Source organism: Chiloscyllium punctatum, chromosome 36, assembly GCF_047496795.1.
Source record: "Chiloscyllium punctatum isolate Juve2018m chromosome 36, sChiPun1.3, whole genome shotgun sequence".
Lineage (NCBI taxonomy): Eukaryota > Metazoa > Chordata > Chondrichthyes > Orectolobiformes > Hemiscylliidae > Chiloscyllium > Chiloscyllium punctatum.
The window spans coordinates 34,369,708-34,388,760 of NC_092774.1; the positions used below are offsets into that span (position 1 = coordinate 34,369,708).

At 44.4% G+C, this 19,053-nt stretch overlaps 1 long non-coding RNA gene across 2 annotated transcripts in view; it reads left to right on the plus strand.

Annotated features, from left to right (window-relative positions):
- Positions 1–6,398: 6,398 nt before the first annotated feature.
- The window catches only part of LOC140460363 (uncharacterized), a 28,150-nt gene continuing 15,495 nt past the window's right edge, over positions 6,399–19,053 (plus strand). For both annotated transcript variants that reach the window (XR_011954027.1, XR_011954026.1), the window contains exon 1: positions 6,399–6,607. This is a non-coding gene — a long non-coding RNA (uncharacterized lncRNA). The remainder of the gene's footprint in view (positions 6,608–19,053) is intronic.

Here is a 19,053-nt window from a genome sequence, read left to right on the forward strand (position 1 = left end):
GGTCTCACCATTGGTCCTTCAGGAGGAAGTCAAGCACCGTTTCCGCGGACAGCAAAGAGCATGCTCAGTATTTTTGCTGACACTGCAGTACATGCGCAGTTGTTGCTGACACCGCTGCACATGCGCAGATGTCGCTGACACCGAGAAGCATGCGCAGTATGCTCTGTGGAGGTGCTGGTGTGACACAGATTTTAAGCGTCCAAATGTCAATAGGAGAAAAAAAGCTGCAGCCACAATTTTATTTTTTCCTGTGGCTTGACATTTTTTTCCTTTTGAATTTCGTCCGGCTTTGTATGTCTTTTCCCCAGGGTAGAGGAAGTCCAAAACTAGACGGCATAGGTTAAGGGTGAGAGGGGAAAGATTTAAAACTGTCCTAAGGGGTAACTTTCAGGTAGAGTGTGGTGTGTGTATGGAATGAGCTGCCCAGAGGAAGTGGTGGAGGCTGCTACAATTACAACATTTGAAAGGCATCGGGGTCAGGATGGGTATCTGAATAGAAAGGTGTGAGAGAGATATGGGCGAAATGCTGTCAAATAGGTCACAAGATAAATTTAGGATATCTGGAGGGTATAGGCGAGTTGGACTGAAGGATCTGTTTCTGTGCTGTATGACTCTATGCGTTTATTTCAATGCAAGTTTCAGAAACATGACTGCAGCTTTTTAAAAAATAAATTAATATGCTTTTAGATGTTAACAATGTTTCTGAATCTATCATTTTAGCTGTTCTTAATTTTAAAGATCAGCCATTTCTTGTGCACCCCTGTCTTCCAGTTAGAGTCATCACTATCGATTCTCTCTCTTTCCTGAGAAAGAGATACATCAATCAAAGAGGGCACGAGAAAGTATGGAATGGTAGAAGGGAGGGAGAATGGACAGGGGAGTGAGGGTAGAGAGAGAGAAAATGACAGGGGACAGAGGGTGGGGTGCAGAAAATGAGGGGAAGAAAGAGAAGGCGGCTGAGCACAGAGAATTGGTAGGTGCAGAGTGTGAGGAGAGAGAGTGGATGAGGACCAAAAGTTTGGGAGACTGACAGCACAAATCCCACCTTCCTCAGGACTGATGTCAGTGTCTCATGGATTGGAACCCACTCCACCCACAGCAGACCTGAGGCAATTGTTTCTCAATAGATGCTTGGCTAATGCAGTAGAATCATATAATCCTGACAGGCCATTTGGCCCATAAAATTCAGACTGACCTTCCAAACAGTATCCCATCCAGACCCACCCGTTTTTCCTGCAGTTCCCCATGGTTAACCGACCCTCAGTTGCACATATGTGGACACTTTAGCACGGCTGATCCACTCTGAACTGCACCAAGAGTTAACTCACGCAGACAGAAGGGTGAGAACGTGTTAAAGACCACACAGACAGCTGCTCAAGAGTGGGACCAAACCCAGGTCCCTGACATTGTGAGTGATTGGTCTGAACCACTGAGCCACCGTGCAACTCAGAGCTTTGATGTTCTGCTTTGTACCAGTAGTTTCTAACTTCTCATGTGCCCTCAGCAGAGGCTCTCGCCTCCTGACATTGTTGGACCACACCCACTGCAACCTCCCTTTCCCACTTCTCCAGCTCTGAACACATCGGTTCCTGAATCCTGGCAAAAAAACAGTCACCAATGCCATCTGTGCTCCTGCTGACAACTGCAGAGAAGGGAGACCATCCCTGTCACTGTTCTGTGCCTTACCACCACCTCCCCCTCCCCAATGTTGTTTTTACTCCCACTGCCCAACCAGTTAGCTCCTACCACCTGCAGCCCTCTCTCAGATCCCCTTTACCTGCCAGACCTGCACTTACACCCTCCTGACCCTGTCCACTGATGCAAACAAAAGGCTCTCTCCAGAAGGGAATCACTGTCTCCCAGAATAAAGTGCTTGGTTAACTTTCTCACTTTACCCTCAACATGTCTGCAGCCTGGCTTCCAGCTCCATCTCTCTGAACGAATGTCCTCCAGGATGCATTTGCCCTGGATCACAGCATCCAGAGCCTCCCACCTACTGCAAATTGAAAGACAAGCCCCACCCTGCCCTCTCCAATGTGTGTTGTATAACTGATAGCCAAGTATGGAACCCATGAGGATGGCCTCAACAGGGACCTTGGTTTCATGTCACACTACAAGTGACCCCACTCGCACAGGCTTGTACCCCATTACTCACACACGTTACCAAGCATGGTCGAATGTAAACACATGCTCTTATGCACAAACACACACGCTCTCATGCATGTACACACATCAGTTTATGGGGTGAAATTGCAATTGCAAGAATTTTATTTGCAGATATATTATATTTTGCTCAAAAAGCACACAATCTTCAGGCAGTCAATCCATGTGTCATGTTATAAATCCCTACTTTGGAAACAGAACCAATCTGACTCAAGATTGGGTTGCAGACAGACTCTAACATGAGTGAATCACAGGGCTTTCTTTCCCCAGAAAGTGATTTCATCATTAGATTCTGAACTCCAGATTTTTGACTGAATTCCAATTCCGCCATCTGCTGTGGCGGGATTCAAACCCAGGGGTCCCCAGAACTGGGTTGATAGTCCAGTCGATAATGGCACTCAGCCCTTGTTCCTTCAATCACCCTGTGATGGCACATGAACTCACTGGTGCCTCCGCAAGTGGGAGGAGGGGGGTGATGCCCTTCCCGCACTGAGAGCAGGTGAGCATGCTGTGCCTGGTGTGGACCCGCTAATGCGTCTGCAGGCTGGAAGAATTGATGAATCCCTTCCTGTGCTTGGAGCAGGTGATTAGCCGTTCCCTGTTGTGGACTCGCTGGTGAACCTCTAAAATCTCAAAACATATCATCAAGAAAAACCCCACTCTATTTACTACTGTAGACTTACGGCAAGGTTACACATTAAAAACTATGCAGTATTCTGTTCCTGTGCTGTGAGCTCTCCTACACATTTTCCTCCACGATCAGCTGTGAATTTTGCTGTTTGTTAATTTTTTCAAGATGTCCAGAGATACATGATTTCAAACAGCAAAAGCAGTAACTATGCAGATTCACTGCTGTAACCGTTAGTAGTATATGTTTCTTTCTCTCTCTCTCTCTGTCCCTGACAGACCATGTGCTTGCTGCCTTTCGCTGTCTTCTCCATTTTGAAATTGCTGTTATCTTGATTCTTTTACTCTAAAGTTCCAAGACAATGCATCAGCATACAAAACATTAATTGCTGCTCCTGGAATTCAAGGAAATCGCCTCCAACACTGAAAATACCTCAAAAAAGGAGCAGCTCTTACAGCCACAAATTTTCCAGTCCTCCATCTTGGATTAGTTCTTGGTGAACCTTCCCATCTCCCAGGTTACAGTTATTCAAATAATTTGCTTTTCTATTTTTGCTAGAAAAGTGGATAACCTCACGTTTATCCACACTAACTGCATCTGACATACATTTGCCCACTCACTCAGACTGTCCAAATAACATTGTATCCTCCTCACAGCTCACCCTTCCACCCAGCTTCATGTCATCTGCAATTTGTGACATATTCCAATTAGTTCCCTCATCGAAATCACTGACACATACTGTGAATACCTGGGGTCCTCGTCCCAATCCCTGCAGTTATAAAACATCGATCTGACTGACCATACAAAATAACAGATGTTAGCTTGACGTTCACAACTGATGAAGACCTGATAAGCAATTATGAACCACTGAATTACTAAATCACAGAAGCAGGCCATTCAGCCCATCGTGTCCATGCAGCTCTCTAAATGAGCTTTCTGATGTTGTGCAATTTTCCTGACGTTTCCTTGGAAACTGGTACATTGCTTGTCATCAAATAATTTTCCAATACTCTTAACTGAATCTGCTTCAACCACTGTTCCATGCAATGTCTTCCAGATCTATTTACTCACTGTGTGAAATTTCTTTCTCGCATCACATTTTCTTCCTTGTAATGGATTTGAAATCTGCATCCTTATTCTCAATGCTTTTACCATGGTGAACAGTTTTTCACTGTCTTTTCTGGGTCTGATTTTTCTCATAATTTTCAAAACTTATTTTGAATCTGACTTCAGAGATCAGTCCATGAGGCCAAGCCTCATCAACAGAAACAACCGAGCATCTAAAGGGACGGCCCCTCAGTCATCACCGTGAGTCCCATAGCAACCATTATTACCTGGGTGGACATGCATTCCAAACCCGGTCTCTCAACATCACTGGTATTGGCCCACAGTTTGAGAAACTGTGATTCTCGCTACGATTATAAAAATGGATTTTTTTTTAAAAGCGGTTGTTGCTGAGAAGTTTAATCCTTTCTGTCCAGTAGGAAGTCAATGATGTGTTTGAATTTGAATGACTCAGTGAATCCCTTCCCACATGTGGAGCAAGTGGATCACCACTCCCTGTGTGTCTGTGGGGATTACATTCCAGGTCAAACTGGGAATTGGATCTCTTCCTACAGCCTGAACATACTCCTGGTAACTCTCCAGGAGAACTGTGCTTGTGTGGCACAGGTCAGATTATTGGCTGGCTTAGTCCTGCTCCTCGGATGCTGCTGGCCTGCTGTGATTTTCCAGCACCACTCTAATCTAGATTCTGATTTCCAGCATCTGCTCTCCTTGTTTTGACACAGCACATAAGGATGCCATTCACACTTTCATGTCTATAATAGTTCTTGAAACACCCACCTATTCTCCACCCCTATCCCCATCATCTTGCAACTGTCCAGCATCCTCGGTAGTGTAGTGGTTAGTATCCCCATCTGTGACTCAGGAAAGTGGGGGTGCAATTCCCCGATGGGGAGGATTTGATATTTTTATGGATGTCTTATTGCACAGAGGTAGTGACCCTAACCCTGGATCGGGTTCAAGTCCTGCCTGCTCCAGACTTCAAAAGTTCACAAATCTAGGAGCAGAATTAGGCCATTCAGCCCATCAAGACTGTTGTGCCGTTCGATCAAGACTGCTCATCACCCCCATTTTCCTGCCTTGTCCCTTGAAAGGGTTCAGAAAAGATTTACACTGATGTTTCCAGAGTTGGAGTATTTGGGAGAGGCTTAATAGGCAGGGGCTGTTTTCCCTGGAGGTTCGTAGGGTGAGGGGTAACCTTATGGAGGTTTATAAAACAATGAGAGACATGGATACGATAAACAGACAAGGTCTTTTCGATGGGGTGGGGGAGTTCAGAACTAGTTGGGTTAGATTTAGGGTGAGAGGGGAAAGATGTAAAAGGGACCTGAGGGGCAACTTTTTCATGCAGAGGGTGTGCTTGTATGGAATGAGCTGCCAGAGGAAGTGGTGGAGGCTGGTACAATTGCAACATTTAAAAGACATTTGGATGGGTAGATGAATAGGAAGGGTTTAGATGGATATCAGTCAAGTGCTGGCAAATGGGACTAGATTAGGTTAGGATATCTTTTGGCATGGTCAAGTTGGACTGAAGGGTCTGTTTTCGTGCTGCACATCTCTATGACTCTATAACAAATGTTCAATGAACTGGTCTGCAATTTCCCACATATGGCCTCCGTCCCATTCTGAATACAGGTGTTACATTAGCATTTTTCCAATCCAATGGAACCATAAGATCATACGACACAGGAGCAGAAATTAGACCATTCAGTCCATCGAGTCTGCTCCACCATTCAATCATGGCTGAGATGTTTCTCAACTCCATTCTCCAGCTTTCTTCCCGTAACCTTTGATCCCCTTGACAATCAGGAACATATATATATCTCAGTCTCAAATAAACGCAGTGAATCTTTCCCATGTTCACAGATTTTTGGAGTATTGTAACGAATGAGTTCACGATCTCTGCTGCCACTTCCTTCGGGACCCAGGGTGTAGGCCATCATCATCAGTGGACTTGTCTGTCCTCAATCCAAATAGTTTCCTGTGTACTTTTACCCTCTCAACATTGATTGTTTAAGTTCTATCCTTTCTTGCCAATTCTAATAGGAATAGTTCTGTTGTCTGCCAACATAAAAACTGAGGTCATCTCTGCCACTTCAATGTTCCCCCATGAACTCACAGTTTTCATCTTCCAAGGTACCACACTGAGCTCAGCGACTCTGTTCCCATTCGCATACCAACAGAAGCTTTTGCTGTCCTTTTTGATATTTAGTGCGAGGTCTCTTTTGTAAGTTAACTTACCTATTTTTATTTATATTTTTTAATGTCCCTTTGTTTGTGTTTCCTAATGTTTGACCCTTCCAGAGGTCCAGAATAACATTTCACAACAGGCTGAAAAGTTAAAAAAAACACTACGTTGAAACTTTTTTAAACAGCCCCTTTCTGGAGGCTGGGGGCCGGCAAAACGATCGCCCCGCCCCCATTGTCACCGATTGTTTGGTGGCCTCCCCAACCACGCCCCCTCAACCCAGGAGACGTCACAATCCTGGGCCCCGCCCCTTGTGAGCTGGCGCATGTGCAGTGCAGGTCCTGCAGCGGGACTGAGGCAGTGTTACTGAGTGTGGGAGCAGAATGGTGCCGGTGGCTGAAGTAATAAGAACCGCTGGAAAAGCTGAGCAGGTCCGGCAGCTCGTGCCGAGAGAAATCATTTCGGGTCCGGTGATCCTCCTTCAGAACAGGACCAGGTTTCAGAAACATCCCGAGCGCCAAGACCTGGCTCCTGCCCCCGGGGAGAGGAGACAGTGAGAAAGGGTAGGATTGGGAACCGCGGGAGGAGGGAGACTGGGGAGTTTATAAACTCCTAGGGGGAGGACTGAGGCCTCCAATAAAATCACCACAGGCCCAGTGTTTACTTCACCGGCGAAGGCGCTCTCGGGTTGCCCGGGCAACTGGCCGCCATCTTTGTGAGGGTCAGGTTCATGTTGTCTTGGTGCCGGGAGCGCGGGCGGCCATCTTGGTGAGGGCACCATCAACTGTCATTTCTGGGAGAGAATTCCAACCTCGTGGTAACCTCGGCCTTTGCCGAGTTTAATTCCCCAGACTGTCCAGCGATGTGCAGGTTAGGGGGGGGTTCAGCCATGCTAAATTACTGATAATGCCCAAGGATGTTCTTGTTAGTGTATGTTGACCATGCTAATTTACCTCCAGTGTCCAGAGATGTTCAGGTTAGAGTGGATTGGCCGAGGTAAGTGTATCCATAGTGTTCGGGGTTCTGCAGGTTAGGGTTAAGGTCTGGACCCCCTCAATCGGTTCTCTCGATCCGAGATCTGTCAAAAGAATCACTAGGTGTACGGTCTATTTAAAGCAAGGTTATCAGCTTCATGACATATGGCAGCCTAGCACAGATTTGTCCAGCAACACAGGTTAAAAGCTTCTGTGTTCCATGGCAAAATTAAACAATTGCATTTAAAAATTACGCATTATATATTTTTGCGACAGCACAGCCTGAATTACAAGAAAAGACCAATAAATTGTAATAAGGTGACATGATTTACAGCAGGTTAGTCCAATTATATTTCCTGGGAAACATTGTTTTACGTGCAAAATCATCCCATGCTTGCTAATTCAAGATTAGTTCAAATACCAAATTACTTATGATTCATATTATGCAAACTCCATTGTTCTCTTTTATTTCTAAATCCAACCAAACTCAGCAAATCAGCAATTCAAGTTCAATGTCAAATCATAACCTGAAGCCATTTTGTTATATTTATTTTAAAATATTATTTAAAATTGAAATGCCATTTTGTGGTTAATGAAAACCTACATACACCTGTTGCTCCTAACAACAGCCTAAATTCTAATTTTAAATCCTGATCTCAATAAAGCAGCAGTTGTCTCATTATCCAAAAGGTTGAGACCACAAACGATATAAGTACGGTTTTGATGGCCAATAACTCCTGAAAATCCTCTGACAGAAAAAAGTCACTGAGAGCTGCATATCCCAAAGAGTGATATTACTGTTTTGTAGAGCTTTTGGATTCTTCCATTCTATGCAAAACTCAGTGGAGACTATATTCCTACAGTTACAGCACGAGGAGTACTTACTTTGTTCAAAATAATGAACAGGTTTAGTATAGGTAAGGGAGGGACCTTGCCAATAAGAGGCATGCCTGTCTTTGTGACGTCCTTGAGGCTGTTCAATAGATCGGTCTTTTGGTCAGAGATGCGGGTGTTGTCCCAGAACAGTTCCACCCATCCCATAATTGGGAAGACATTGGTGCCAGAGCGGGGTCAAAGAGTATTTTGCTGAAGTCAGCACATAACAGACCACTGCATCCCTGCCAAATATTGTATTGTGATTTTGAAGAAACAAATTGTAATCGAAAGATAACATTTCCCTATCTTCTCTTTTGCGGTGTGACCTATTTGGATGGGGCAAGGCTAACCAGGGGTGCTCATAGCACAACTGGTATCAAACTGGCACACAACACCTTTTACAGGGTAAAGACCATTTAGACTTGTTCTGTAAATGAACTGTTCAATCTCTGACCACTGCAATAGTCATTCTTGGTAATGTTCAGTCCCTCAGCAGACGAGGACATCTTCCTGGCATAGTTGGTGCACAGTCTCTGGTTGCTCAGGATCGCACAGGTAATCTGTTCCTTCTTGTGCACCAATGCTGGCAATGGCAAGTCCACACAGCAGGGCAAGTTCAATCTTTATCATCCTCCCCCCCACTTTGCTTGCAAAGGGCTCGTCTGATGAGCTTGCAATGATGGAGATGAACACAGGGGGAGATGAGAATTTAAAATTTGAATTTAGGCTCTTGGTAGGACCAACAGATGTATGTAGGTTTGTATTAATCACAAAATGGCTTTTCAATTTAAAATGGCTTCAGGTTATGATTTGATCCTGTGAACTTGAATTGCTGCTTTGCTGAGTTGGTTAGCTTTGGGGAAAAGAAAACAATGGGGTTTAATAATATGAATCATATGAATTTGGTATTCGAACTAACCTTGAGCTAGCAAGCACGGGATGATTTTGAGAGTAAAACAATCTGTTTCCTAGGAAATATTGGACTAACCTGCTGTCAATCATGTCACCTTATTACATTTGATTGGTCTTTTAAGGCTGTGCTCTCTTAAAAAACATGTAAATGATGTGTAATTTTCGAAAGTAATTCTGCAATTTCGCCACGGAGCTCAGAAGCTTTAACTTCTGTGTTGCTGGACAGAATTGCGTCAGACTGCCTTGCTTTATTAAACTGATAACTTTGCTTTGTACAGTCCGCATGCTTTGTACAGTTCTTTGACCGATCTTGAGACGGAGGGGTCCCACCTGGGATCCAGATCTTCAAGGGTGAATTGGCCATGCTAAATTCCCTCCATAGTGTCCAGGGATGTGTAAGTTCGGTGTATTACTCTGGGATAAATGTAGGGCAATAAGGGGAGGGATATGGGTGAATTACCATTCAGAACGTTGAGTTGGACTTGTTGGGCCTAGTGGCCTGCTTCCACACTGTGAGGATTCTTTGAAGGAAAGGGATTTTTGCAAACTGCTCTCCTTCCATCTGCTGCAGAGTTCTGCTGTCGGCCTGTCCCCGCTCCCTGCCCCATTTTTGACATCACAACGCGGAAGTGGCAGTGTCAGTTTCAATGTGAAACACCCTCCTCTGGGCAACTCCTCATCCTGGGAGGGAGAGAGGGAGGGGGTAATCTGATCACTTGTAGCAACTGGAGTGAATTCAAGGAGGGAATCTACTCTGCCAACTCAGGTATGTGTCTTAATTACCTGGGTGAGGAGGGACAGATGATAGCAATTGGGGAGGGGGAGATACTTTATTTGTATTTTTAAAATGCATCTGATTCCCACAAATAAATGCATCAGGTTCAAGTACAGCACGTGCAATGATCCACATTGCAGCTTCAAGCTGGCTGCAACAGTTTTACATCCTCTGTTCTTGCTCCGTGTTGGCTGCAGCACATTTGGTTTCCTTCCCTCATCTCTTTTTTCTGTTCCCACCCCCCCCCCCCCCCCCTCCGAAGTGTTGATGCTTCCAAACTGACCTTCAAAAGTTCAGGTTATACTTCCATTCTTTCCCAGTTTTCAAAACCCACAAAATACAACTTTCCCAATCCTCTGAGTTTCGGAGTTGGGAGGTTATGTTGTGGCTGTACAGGACATTGGATGGGCCACTTTTGCTCTCGCTCCTTTCAAAAGGACGTTGTGAAACTTGAAAGGGTTCAGGAAAGATTTACAAGGACGCTGCCAGTGTTGGAGGGTTTGAGCTGAATTGTTTTGGGCTGTTTTCCTGAGTGTGGCAAAGGCCTTTGTATACATTTATAAAATCATGAAAGGCATAGATTGGGTAAATAGACAAGATATTGTCCCCTGGGTTTGGGTTTGGGGGTCCAGAACTAAAGTGTAATAGCTTTAGGGTGAAGTGGATAAGCAAAGACTTAAAAGAAACCTAAGGGCAACTTTTTAACTCAGAGGGGAGTGAGCGTAAAGAATGAGCTGCCAGAGGAAATGGTGGAGGCTGGTACAATTACAGTATGTGAATGGCATCTGGATGGTTTCTGAATAGGAAGGGTTCAGAGGGGTATGGGCCATGTGGTGGCTTATGGGATTAGATTAATTTAGAATATCTAGTCAACATCAATGAATTAAGACCATAAGACACAGAAGTGGAAGTAAGGCCATTCAGCCCATTGAGTCCATTCTGTCATTTAATCATGGCTGATGGGCATTTCAGCTCCACTTACCCACAGTCTCCCCGTAGCCCTTAATTCCTTCATCAAGAATATATCAATCTCTGCCTTGAAGACATTTAACGTCCTGGCTTCCACTGCGCTCCCTGGCAATGAATTCCACAGGCCCACACTCTCTGGCTGAAGAAATGTCTCCTCATTTCTGTTCTAAATTGACCCCCTCTAATTATCAGGCTATGTCCCTGGATCCTAGTCTCCTCCGCCTAATGGAAACAACTTCCCAGTATCCATCCTTTCTAAGCCAAGCATAATCTTGTAAGTTTCTATTAGATCTCTCCTCAACCTTCCAAACGCTAATGAATACAATCGCAGGATCATCAGCCATTCATCGTGTGTTAGGCGTACCATTCCAGGGATCGATCGTGTGAATCTCTGCAGGACACACTCTCGTGCCAGTATATTCTGCTGTTAGTGCCGCTGAGTCACACCTTTCACCCTGTTTAGTGGGTGAAGTGGGAGGGGCAAGAGGATCCTTTCTGTCGGACTTGCTGCTCTCGCACCCACTTTACTTCCAGTGCTGTCTGACAGCACCTTCCCTACTGAATTGATCTGCAGGAGCAGATGGAGGACATTTTTACCCTAGATGGAGCGTAATGTTTGTCCAACCCCTGCAGGAAGGTCTGAAAGAGATTCATTTGTCTCTGTCCCATTGAGTCTCCAGCACAGGGCTAGGTTGGTCGGCTCAATTGGCCTCTGTCAGTGTTTTCACTCTGCCTGAGCTTCCACCCACCCCTCTTCATCGCCCCTTCCCACCCCTCATCAGCAAACTGATATATCCCCCACTTATCGCACGTTTGCTTTATGCCACTTTTCTTTTACAAAAGATCCACATTAGTACCTGTTTTCACTAATCAAAAGAAATCCAAAGAGGATTTTTGCTTTCATGAGAGGTAACGTCCCAGTGAACCTTCTCTGCAGCCTCTCCCAGAGCATCCACGTCCTTCCGGTAGCATGCTGGCCAGAACTGCACGCAATGTTATGAATGTGGCCAGAATAAATAGCTGTAACATAACTCGCTAACTCTTACACTCTAGGCAAGCGTGCTGTATGCCTTCTTGACCACATGCTTGCCTGGTTTGCCACTTTCAGGGATCTATATGCCCAGATCCCTCTGTATGCCAGATCTCCTATGCGTTCTCTAATTTAATGTACACTTCTTGTATATCCTTCTCTTCCTTTCTCCCTCATCTGTATCCAGCTTCCCCTTAATTGTATTCCTCTCTTCATCTCTTTCACCCACCGTTCCTCACCCCTCCACACATCAGTGTATCATAAGACCATAGGAGCTGAAATTAGGCCATTCAGCCCATTGTGACTGCTCTGTGATTCACTCATGGCTGATAAGTTTCTTAACCCCATTCTCCCAGTAACCCTTGTTCCCTTTCATACTCAAGAAACTATCTTTCACAGCTTAAATGTACTCAATGACCTGGCCTCCACAGTCTTCAGTGGCAGTGAATTCCATATATTCACCACTCTAGCTGAAGAAGTTTCTCTTTACCTCCATTCTAAAGGGTCTTCCCTTTGGTCTAAGGCTGTGCCCTTGGCTCCTAGCCTTTCCTCCCAAAGGAAACATCTTCCCAACATCCAGTCTGTTCAGAATTCTGTCGGTTTCAATTAGATCCCCTGTCATCGTTCTAAATTCCATTAACTATAGACCCAGAGTCCTCAAACATTCCTTATTTGTTCAAATGTTCATTTCTGGGACCATTCTCGTGAACCTCCTCTGAATACACGCCTAGGCCAGTACATCCTTCCTGAGATTTGGGCCCAAAACTGTGCACCATACTCTAAATGTTGCCTGACCAGAGTGTGACAAGGCCTCAAGTACAACCCTACTTTTACATTCAAGTCCTGTCAAATTAAATGTCATCATTGCATTTGCCTTCCTAACTACTGTCTCAACCTGTAAGTTTACCTTGAGAGAATCCTGGACTAGAACACCCAAGTCTCTTTGCACCTTAGATTTCTGCATTTTCTTCAGTTCCAAGGGTGACTGTTGGTGTCGGGGCAGCACCAGAGATTTCCTGACATGCGGATTGTATTTGGGGGTACCAAGTAATCTGAGGAACTGGCAGTATCTCAGGAGAAATAGTTATTCCTGGAGGAGGTAGAAGGAATGTGGTGTGATTCTGTAAACTCGAGGTCTCCAGAAGTGTGCAGAGGTGATGTTAGAATTTCACACCACAAATTTGAAAGCGAGGAAACTCCACCAGAATTCAATTATCAGACATGACAGGCCAATGGTGTCTGTCTGTGATGTTAGAAATCTATGATGCTTGGAACTGAAACATAACTTTCAACCCCATGTATTTCATCTCCTTTGTAATAGAGACCTCTATTGTATTTTTCAATTGGTGTTTGTACCTGTCTGCTACTTTTGCTGATTTGTGTACTTGGTCTCCAAAGTCTTTTTTTCCCCCTTTTATAGTGCTTAGTTTCTAATAATTTAGCAGTTCTCCAATCAGTCTTTCTTGGGTGAAAAGTAAATGGTTCTGATGTTGTCGTATTGGGTGACATTAAACATTTTTTCCACTCATTCGTTTAACCCATGAATGCTGTTTAGCTTCTTCCTGCTCCTTTCTGCACAAGTTGATGCCCCTCTGCCCCTGGACAGTTGATAGTTGACCAACAACTGGATAGGTGTCCCCTTGATCCAACCTCTCGAGCAATAAGCTATCAGTAACCAAGGACAAAGGTCTTGAACTCCAATTGTTAGTAGTAAACCTCCACTGGGGACAGATTCTTTGGACATGATCTTTGCTTTTGGCACAGAGGCAGGAAACATCTCACCTGTTTCAGATAAATCAAATTACTGACTGTCAACTCCTTTGATACTGACACTGTCATGACACGGTCAACTCCTTTGATACTGAGCAGTGTGAATCGAGTATTTACTGGCCCAACAAGAATGGATTTCCCAAACTGCCACCGTGTTGGTGACAGTCATACACCCAAACCAGCTGCTAGTCGGGATCAGCCTTCTCTCTGAATCAGGAGGTCACAGGTTTAAATCACAGGATGTTGCTGGTAAGAGGTTCAGTGATGGAAATGTCATTCAGTGGAAAATACTAATAGCTCCCAGAAATTATGGCGAATGTCGGGGCTAGTATAAATGAAGAACTGACGGATATTAATATGTATGAAACAAAAATGCATCAGAGAATTGAATAGGATTTAAAGTAGCAAAATTCCCTGGGCTTGGTGGTTAAAGCTAGTTCACTGGAAAGCGGTAATTGGAAAGTGGCACATGTCATCCCGCTGTTTTAGAAAGAAGGAAGAGAGCACAGGGAATCTATAATGAAAGGTACAACAACAGGACAGTTAAAAAGTAATGATAGGACTGAGCAGAATCAACATGGGCTTATTGGAAATATATGCTGGTCAAACTCAGGTCATTATAGCTAGCAGAATATATGAATGTCCAAATTAGGAGCTGAAGTAAGCCATTCGGCTCATTAAGCTGCTCCACTCCAAGAAGATAATGGCTGATTACTTTGTGTTATACATTGCACATTCGCATCCATCCCCATAAACTTAGATTCTTCTTAAGCAAAGGAATTAATCTACTTCTGCCTTAGAAATATTCAATGGTCCTGCCTCCACTATCTTCTGTCGCAAAGTATTTCAAAGCTGCACAACCTTCCAAAACATTTCCCCCCTTCTTTGTCACAAATGATTGCGTTTTTTGAAGAAGTAACAAAGAGGATTGATGAGGGCAGAGCAGTAGATGTGATCTATATGGACTTCAGTAAGGCGTTCGACAAGGTTCCTCATGGGAGATTGATTAGCAAGGTTAGATCTCACGGAATACAGGGAGAACTAGCCACTTGGATACAGAACTGGCTCAAAGGTAGAAGACAGAGGGTGGTGGTGGAGGGTTGTGTTTCAGACTGGAGGCCTGTGACCAGTGGAGTGCCACAAGGATCGGTGCTGGGCCCTCTACTTTTTGTCATCTACCAAAATGATTTTGATGCGAGCATAAGAGGTACAGTTAGTAAGTTTGCAGATGACACCAAAATTGGAGGTGCAGTGGACAGCGAAGAGAGTTACCTCAGATTACAACAGGATCTTGACCAGATGGGCCAATGGGCTGAGAAGTGGCAGATGGAGTTTAATTTAGATAAATGTGAGGTGCTGCATTTTGGGAAAGCCAATCTTAGCAGGACTTATGCACTTATTGGTTAGGTCCTCGGGAGTGTTGCTAAACAAAGAGACCTTGGAGTGCAGGTTCATAGCTCCTTGAAAGTGGAGTCGCAGGTAGATAGGATAGTGAAGAAGGCATTTGGTATGCTTTCCATTATTGGTCAGAGTATTGAGTACATGAGTTGAGAGGACATGTTGCGACTGTATTGAACATTGGTTAGCCCACTGTTGGAATATTACGTGCAATTCTGGTCTCCTTCCTGTTGGAAAGATGTTGTGAAACTTGAAAGTGTTCAGAAACTATTTAGAAGAATGTTGCCAGGGGTTGGAGGATTTGAGCTGCTGGAGCATCGGAGGCTGAGGGGTGACCTTATAGAGGTTTACAAAATTATGAGGGCATGGACCGGATAAATAGGCAAAGTCTTTTCCCTGGGGTCAGAGAGTCCAGAACTAAAGGACATAGGTTTAGGGTGAGAGGGAAAAGAGATAAAAGAGACCTAAAGGGCAACTTTTTCATGTCCAGAATGAGCTGCCAGAGGAAGTGGTGGAGACTGGTACAATTGCAACATTTAAGAGGCATTTGGATGGGTAGATGAATAGGAAGGGTTTGGAGGGATATGGGCCGGGTGCTGACAGGTGGGACTAGATTGGGTTGGGATATCTGGTCGGCATGGACGGGTTGGACCGAAGGGTCTGTTTCTATGTTGTACATCTCTATGACTCTATAAATGGGTGATCTCATTGTTCGTTCACAACAGTAAGTAAACATCCTTCAACATCCACCTTTTGAAGACCATTCAGGCTCATAGAAACTTCAATCAAATCACCCCTTGCTATTCCAAACTCGGGTTGAAAGTCAGACCTGTCTGTCTCATGATTTTCCATTAGACAGTCTGTTCATTGTGGGTGTCAATCTAGTTTACCTTCTGTGAATTGCCTTTAATGCATTTTCATTCTTCCTTAGATGAGGATATCAAAACTGAGCACCGTGTTCAAGATGTAGTCCCACCATTGCTCTGTACCTGAGGCATAATCGCCTTACATTTATGTCATTGGCCTTTCTAATCACTTGCTGTGCTTGCATTCTAACTTGTGACTTATTTGCAAGGCCCCCAGATCCCTCTGCATCTCAGAATTATGCAGTTGTTCTCCAAGTAGGTAACAAATTGCATTTTACCATTTTATACACCACTTGCAAGAGTTTTGCTTATTTATTTAACCAATCTATCAATCTGCATCATTGATATGTCATCCCCACAATGTACATCTCCATCTATCTTTGTGTTGCCTGCAAAGGTAACCACATACCTTTGATCCCCTCCTGTAAGTCATTGTAGAAAGTTGAGCAGCCAGCAGAGATGCCTGTTGGAACCCCACCATACATTGTCATATACAACCAATTTGACAAATGAACCATTTTTGCATATTCTGTTTTCTGCCAGTCAGTTGATGTTCTATAACTATACTTTACACCATGAGCTCCTCTGTGCAATATGCTTTTCGTGAAAACATGTCAAACAGCTTTAGGATATTCAAGTTCAGTATATCCACAGGCTTCAATTTACATACTCTATCAAAGAATTCCTTGAGGACAGCATGGTGGCATAGTGGCTCCCTCTCACGGCCAGAGACACCTATTTGATTTCAGCCTTGAGTCGAGGATCTGTTTGGAGTTTGCATATTCTGTCTATGTCTTTGTGAGTTTCCACTGGGGGCTCCACAGTCCAAAGATGTGTAGGTTGGATGGATTAGCCATGCTGGATTGTGTAATGTCCTTGGATGTACAAGCTAGGTGAGTTAGCCATGCTAAATGCAGGGTTACGGGAGTAGGGTGGCGGTTTGGATCTGGGTGGGATGCACTTGAGGGTTGGTGCAGGACTTGATCGGCCAAATGGTCTCTTTCCACACTCTCGGAATTCTATGAATAAATTGGTGAAACAACATTTCGTTTTCATATTAGCATGCTGATTCCTTTCAATTACCACAAGCTTTTTGACATGGTGGTTATAATCTCCTTAACTGATTCAAAAACAAATGTTTAATTGCCAGAGACTCAAGGGACCACATTTTCCATGATGTATCTTTCCTCGAGAACCGAAGTATTAAATATGTTACTCTCCAGTCTGAGGAAAACTTGCCTGAATCTAATAAATCTTGGAAAATTAACATTAATGCAAATATGAACTCATTAGCCACCTTTTAAAATTCTATGATGAAGTCCACCTGTACCCAGAGATTTGCCAGCCCATAGCACCATCAGTTCGCTCAATAGCATTTATCTAATGATTCTCATTTCACCAAACTCCTCTGTTTGTTCAATCTATGGGGTTAAAGGCAGGATTCTTGACCATGTGGTGGAACAGAGGGATCTTGGAGTCCAAGTCCATAGATCGCTCAAAGTTGCCACCCAGGTTGAGAAGGTTGTTACGAAGGTGTACGGTGTGTTGGCTTTCATTAGCAGGGAGTTTGAGCTTAAGAGCTGCAAGGTTATGCTGCAGCTGTATGGAGTACTGGTTAGATCACACTTGGAATATTGTGTTCACTTTTAGTCACCTAATTTTAGGGAAGATGTGGGAAAGTGACAGAGGAAACATCACAGAAGCGCTTCACAGGAGGCTGCCAAGCACTGAGGATGTTACCTAGACAGGGGACGAAATGTCTGCAACACATATTCCCAGCTTGGTGAACAGAACCACAACAGGAAGCTGTGTAAGCTGAGAGAGGGTACAGAGGAGATTTACCTCGATGCTGCCTGGAATGGAGGGCATGTCTTAGGTTGGGGGAGCTAGGGCCTTTCTCATTGGAGCGAAGAAGGATTAGATTAGATTAGATTACTTACAGTGTGGAAACAGGCCCTTCGGCCCAACAAGACCACACCGCCCCGCCAAAGCGTAACCCACCCAGATGGGAGGTGACTTTATAGAGGTGTACGATATGTTGAGAGGCATAGATAGAATGAATAGCTGGAGACTTTTTCCCCAGGTCAGAAATGACAGGGCATAATTTTAAAGTAATTGGAAGAAGGTTTAGGGGAGATGTCAGAGGTAGGTTTTTTACTCTGAATGGTGAGTGCATGGAATGCACTTCCAGGGTTGGAATGAGAGTCAGATACATTTAAGGACATTTAAGCGACTGCTGAACAAGCACATGGACGGCAGTAAATTGAGGGGTGTGCAGGCTAGTCTCATCTTCAAGTTGGATAAAAGGCTGGGACAATATCGAGGGCTAAAGGGCCTGAACTGTGCTGTATTGTTCTGCGTTTTCACTCCAGAACGATGCAGCAGCAGTATTGGAAGAACAATATTGCGTCAAATCCCTTGATCCTTCCAGAGATGGGCACTGTCGATGGAAACTCGGTTAAATTCTGCCAGCAATCAGGTGATAGCTGGGTGGGGGGAGGGTGGCAGCCGTGAGACTGAACTTGCTTACTTGAGGGTTTTTAGTTTTGGTTGCTACGTGCAATGAAGTGTGAATCATTGTTTCAGCAGTTGGTTCTGTGTGTTGTTTCTGAGTCAGTGACCAAATTAAGGCGATTCACCCACAACCAGAGCAAGAGGCTGGGATTAATATTGACTCCACTGCATTCAGCATAACATCACGTCAATACTGTCAGAAAGGGAAATATTCTATGCCACCTTCTGTTGAATCTTCTGTCAGGAATGCCCTTCTCAGTTTTATTTAAATGATACATTCTCTAATACAGAGATGACTGACATCCAATTTCCCCCCCTCAATAGAACTGAGGACTCTTGGCTCTCGCGAGGGGGAGTTAGAGATCTGGGTGTTCAGGCGATTGGACCCTGAAGGTGGCAACACAGGTCAATGGAGTGGTCACAAAGGTTTCATTCGGCGGTGTGTAAATAAATTGTTTACCTGGAAGCCAAGTGATTTGACCAGCAACATCACTCCTGAGATACCTCTGCCTAAAACAACTAAAAAAACTTAGGGTCTGGGCTACCTTCCCAGAATGTTTTGAGGGGATTTGGCCTGGTCCATAACACTGAATACCTCCAAATTGTGTCTCCACGAAGGATGTAGTGAAACTTGAAAGGGTTCAGAAAAGATTTAAATGGATGGTGCTGAGGTTGGAGGGTTTGAGTTACAGGAAGAGATTGAATAAGTTGCAGGTATTTTTCCCTGGAACATCAGAGGCTGAGGAGTGACCTGGTAGATATTAATAAAATTATGAGGGGCACAGATAGGGTAAATAGTCAAAATCTTTTCCCCAGGTTGGGAAATCCAAAACTAGAGGTTTAGGATGAGGGGGAAGAGATTTAAAAGGGACCTGAGGGGTGACCTTTTCACGGAGAGAGTTGTGTATGTGTGGAATGAGCTGCC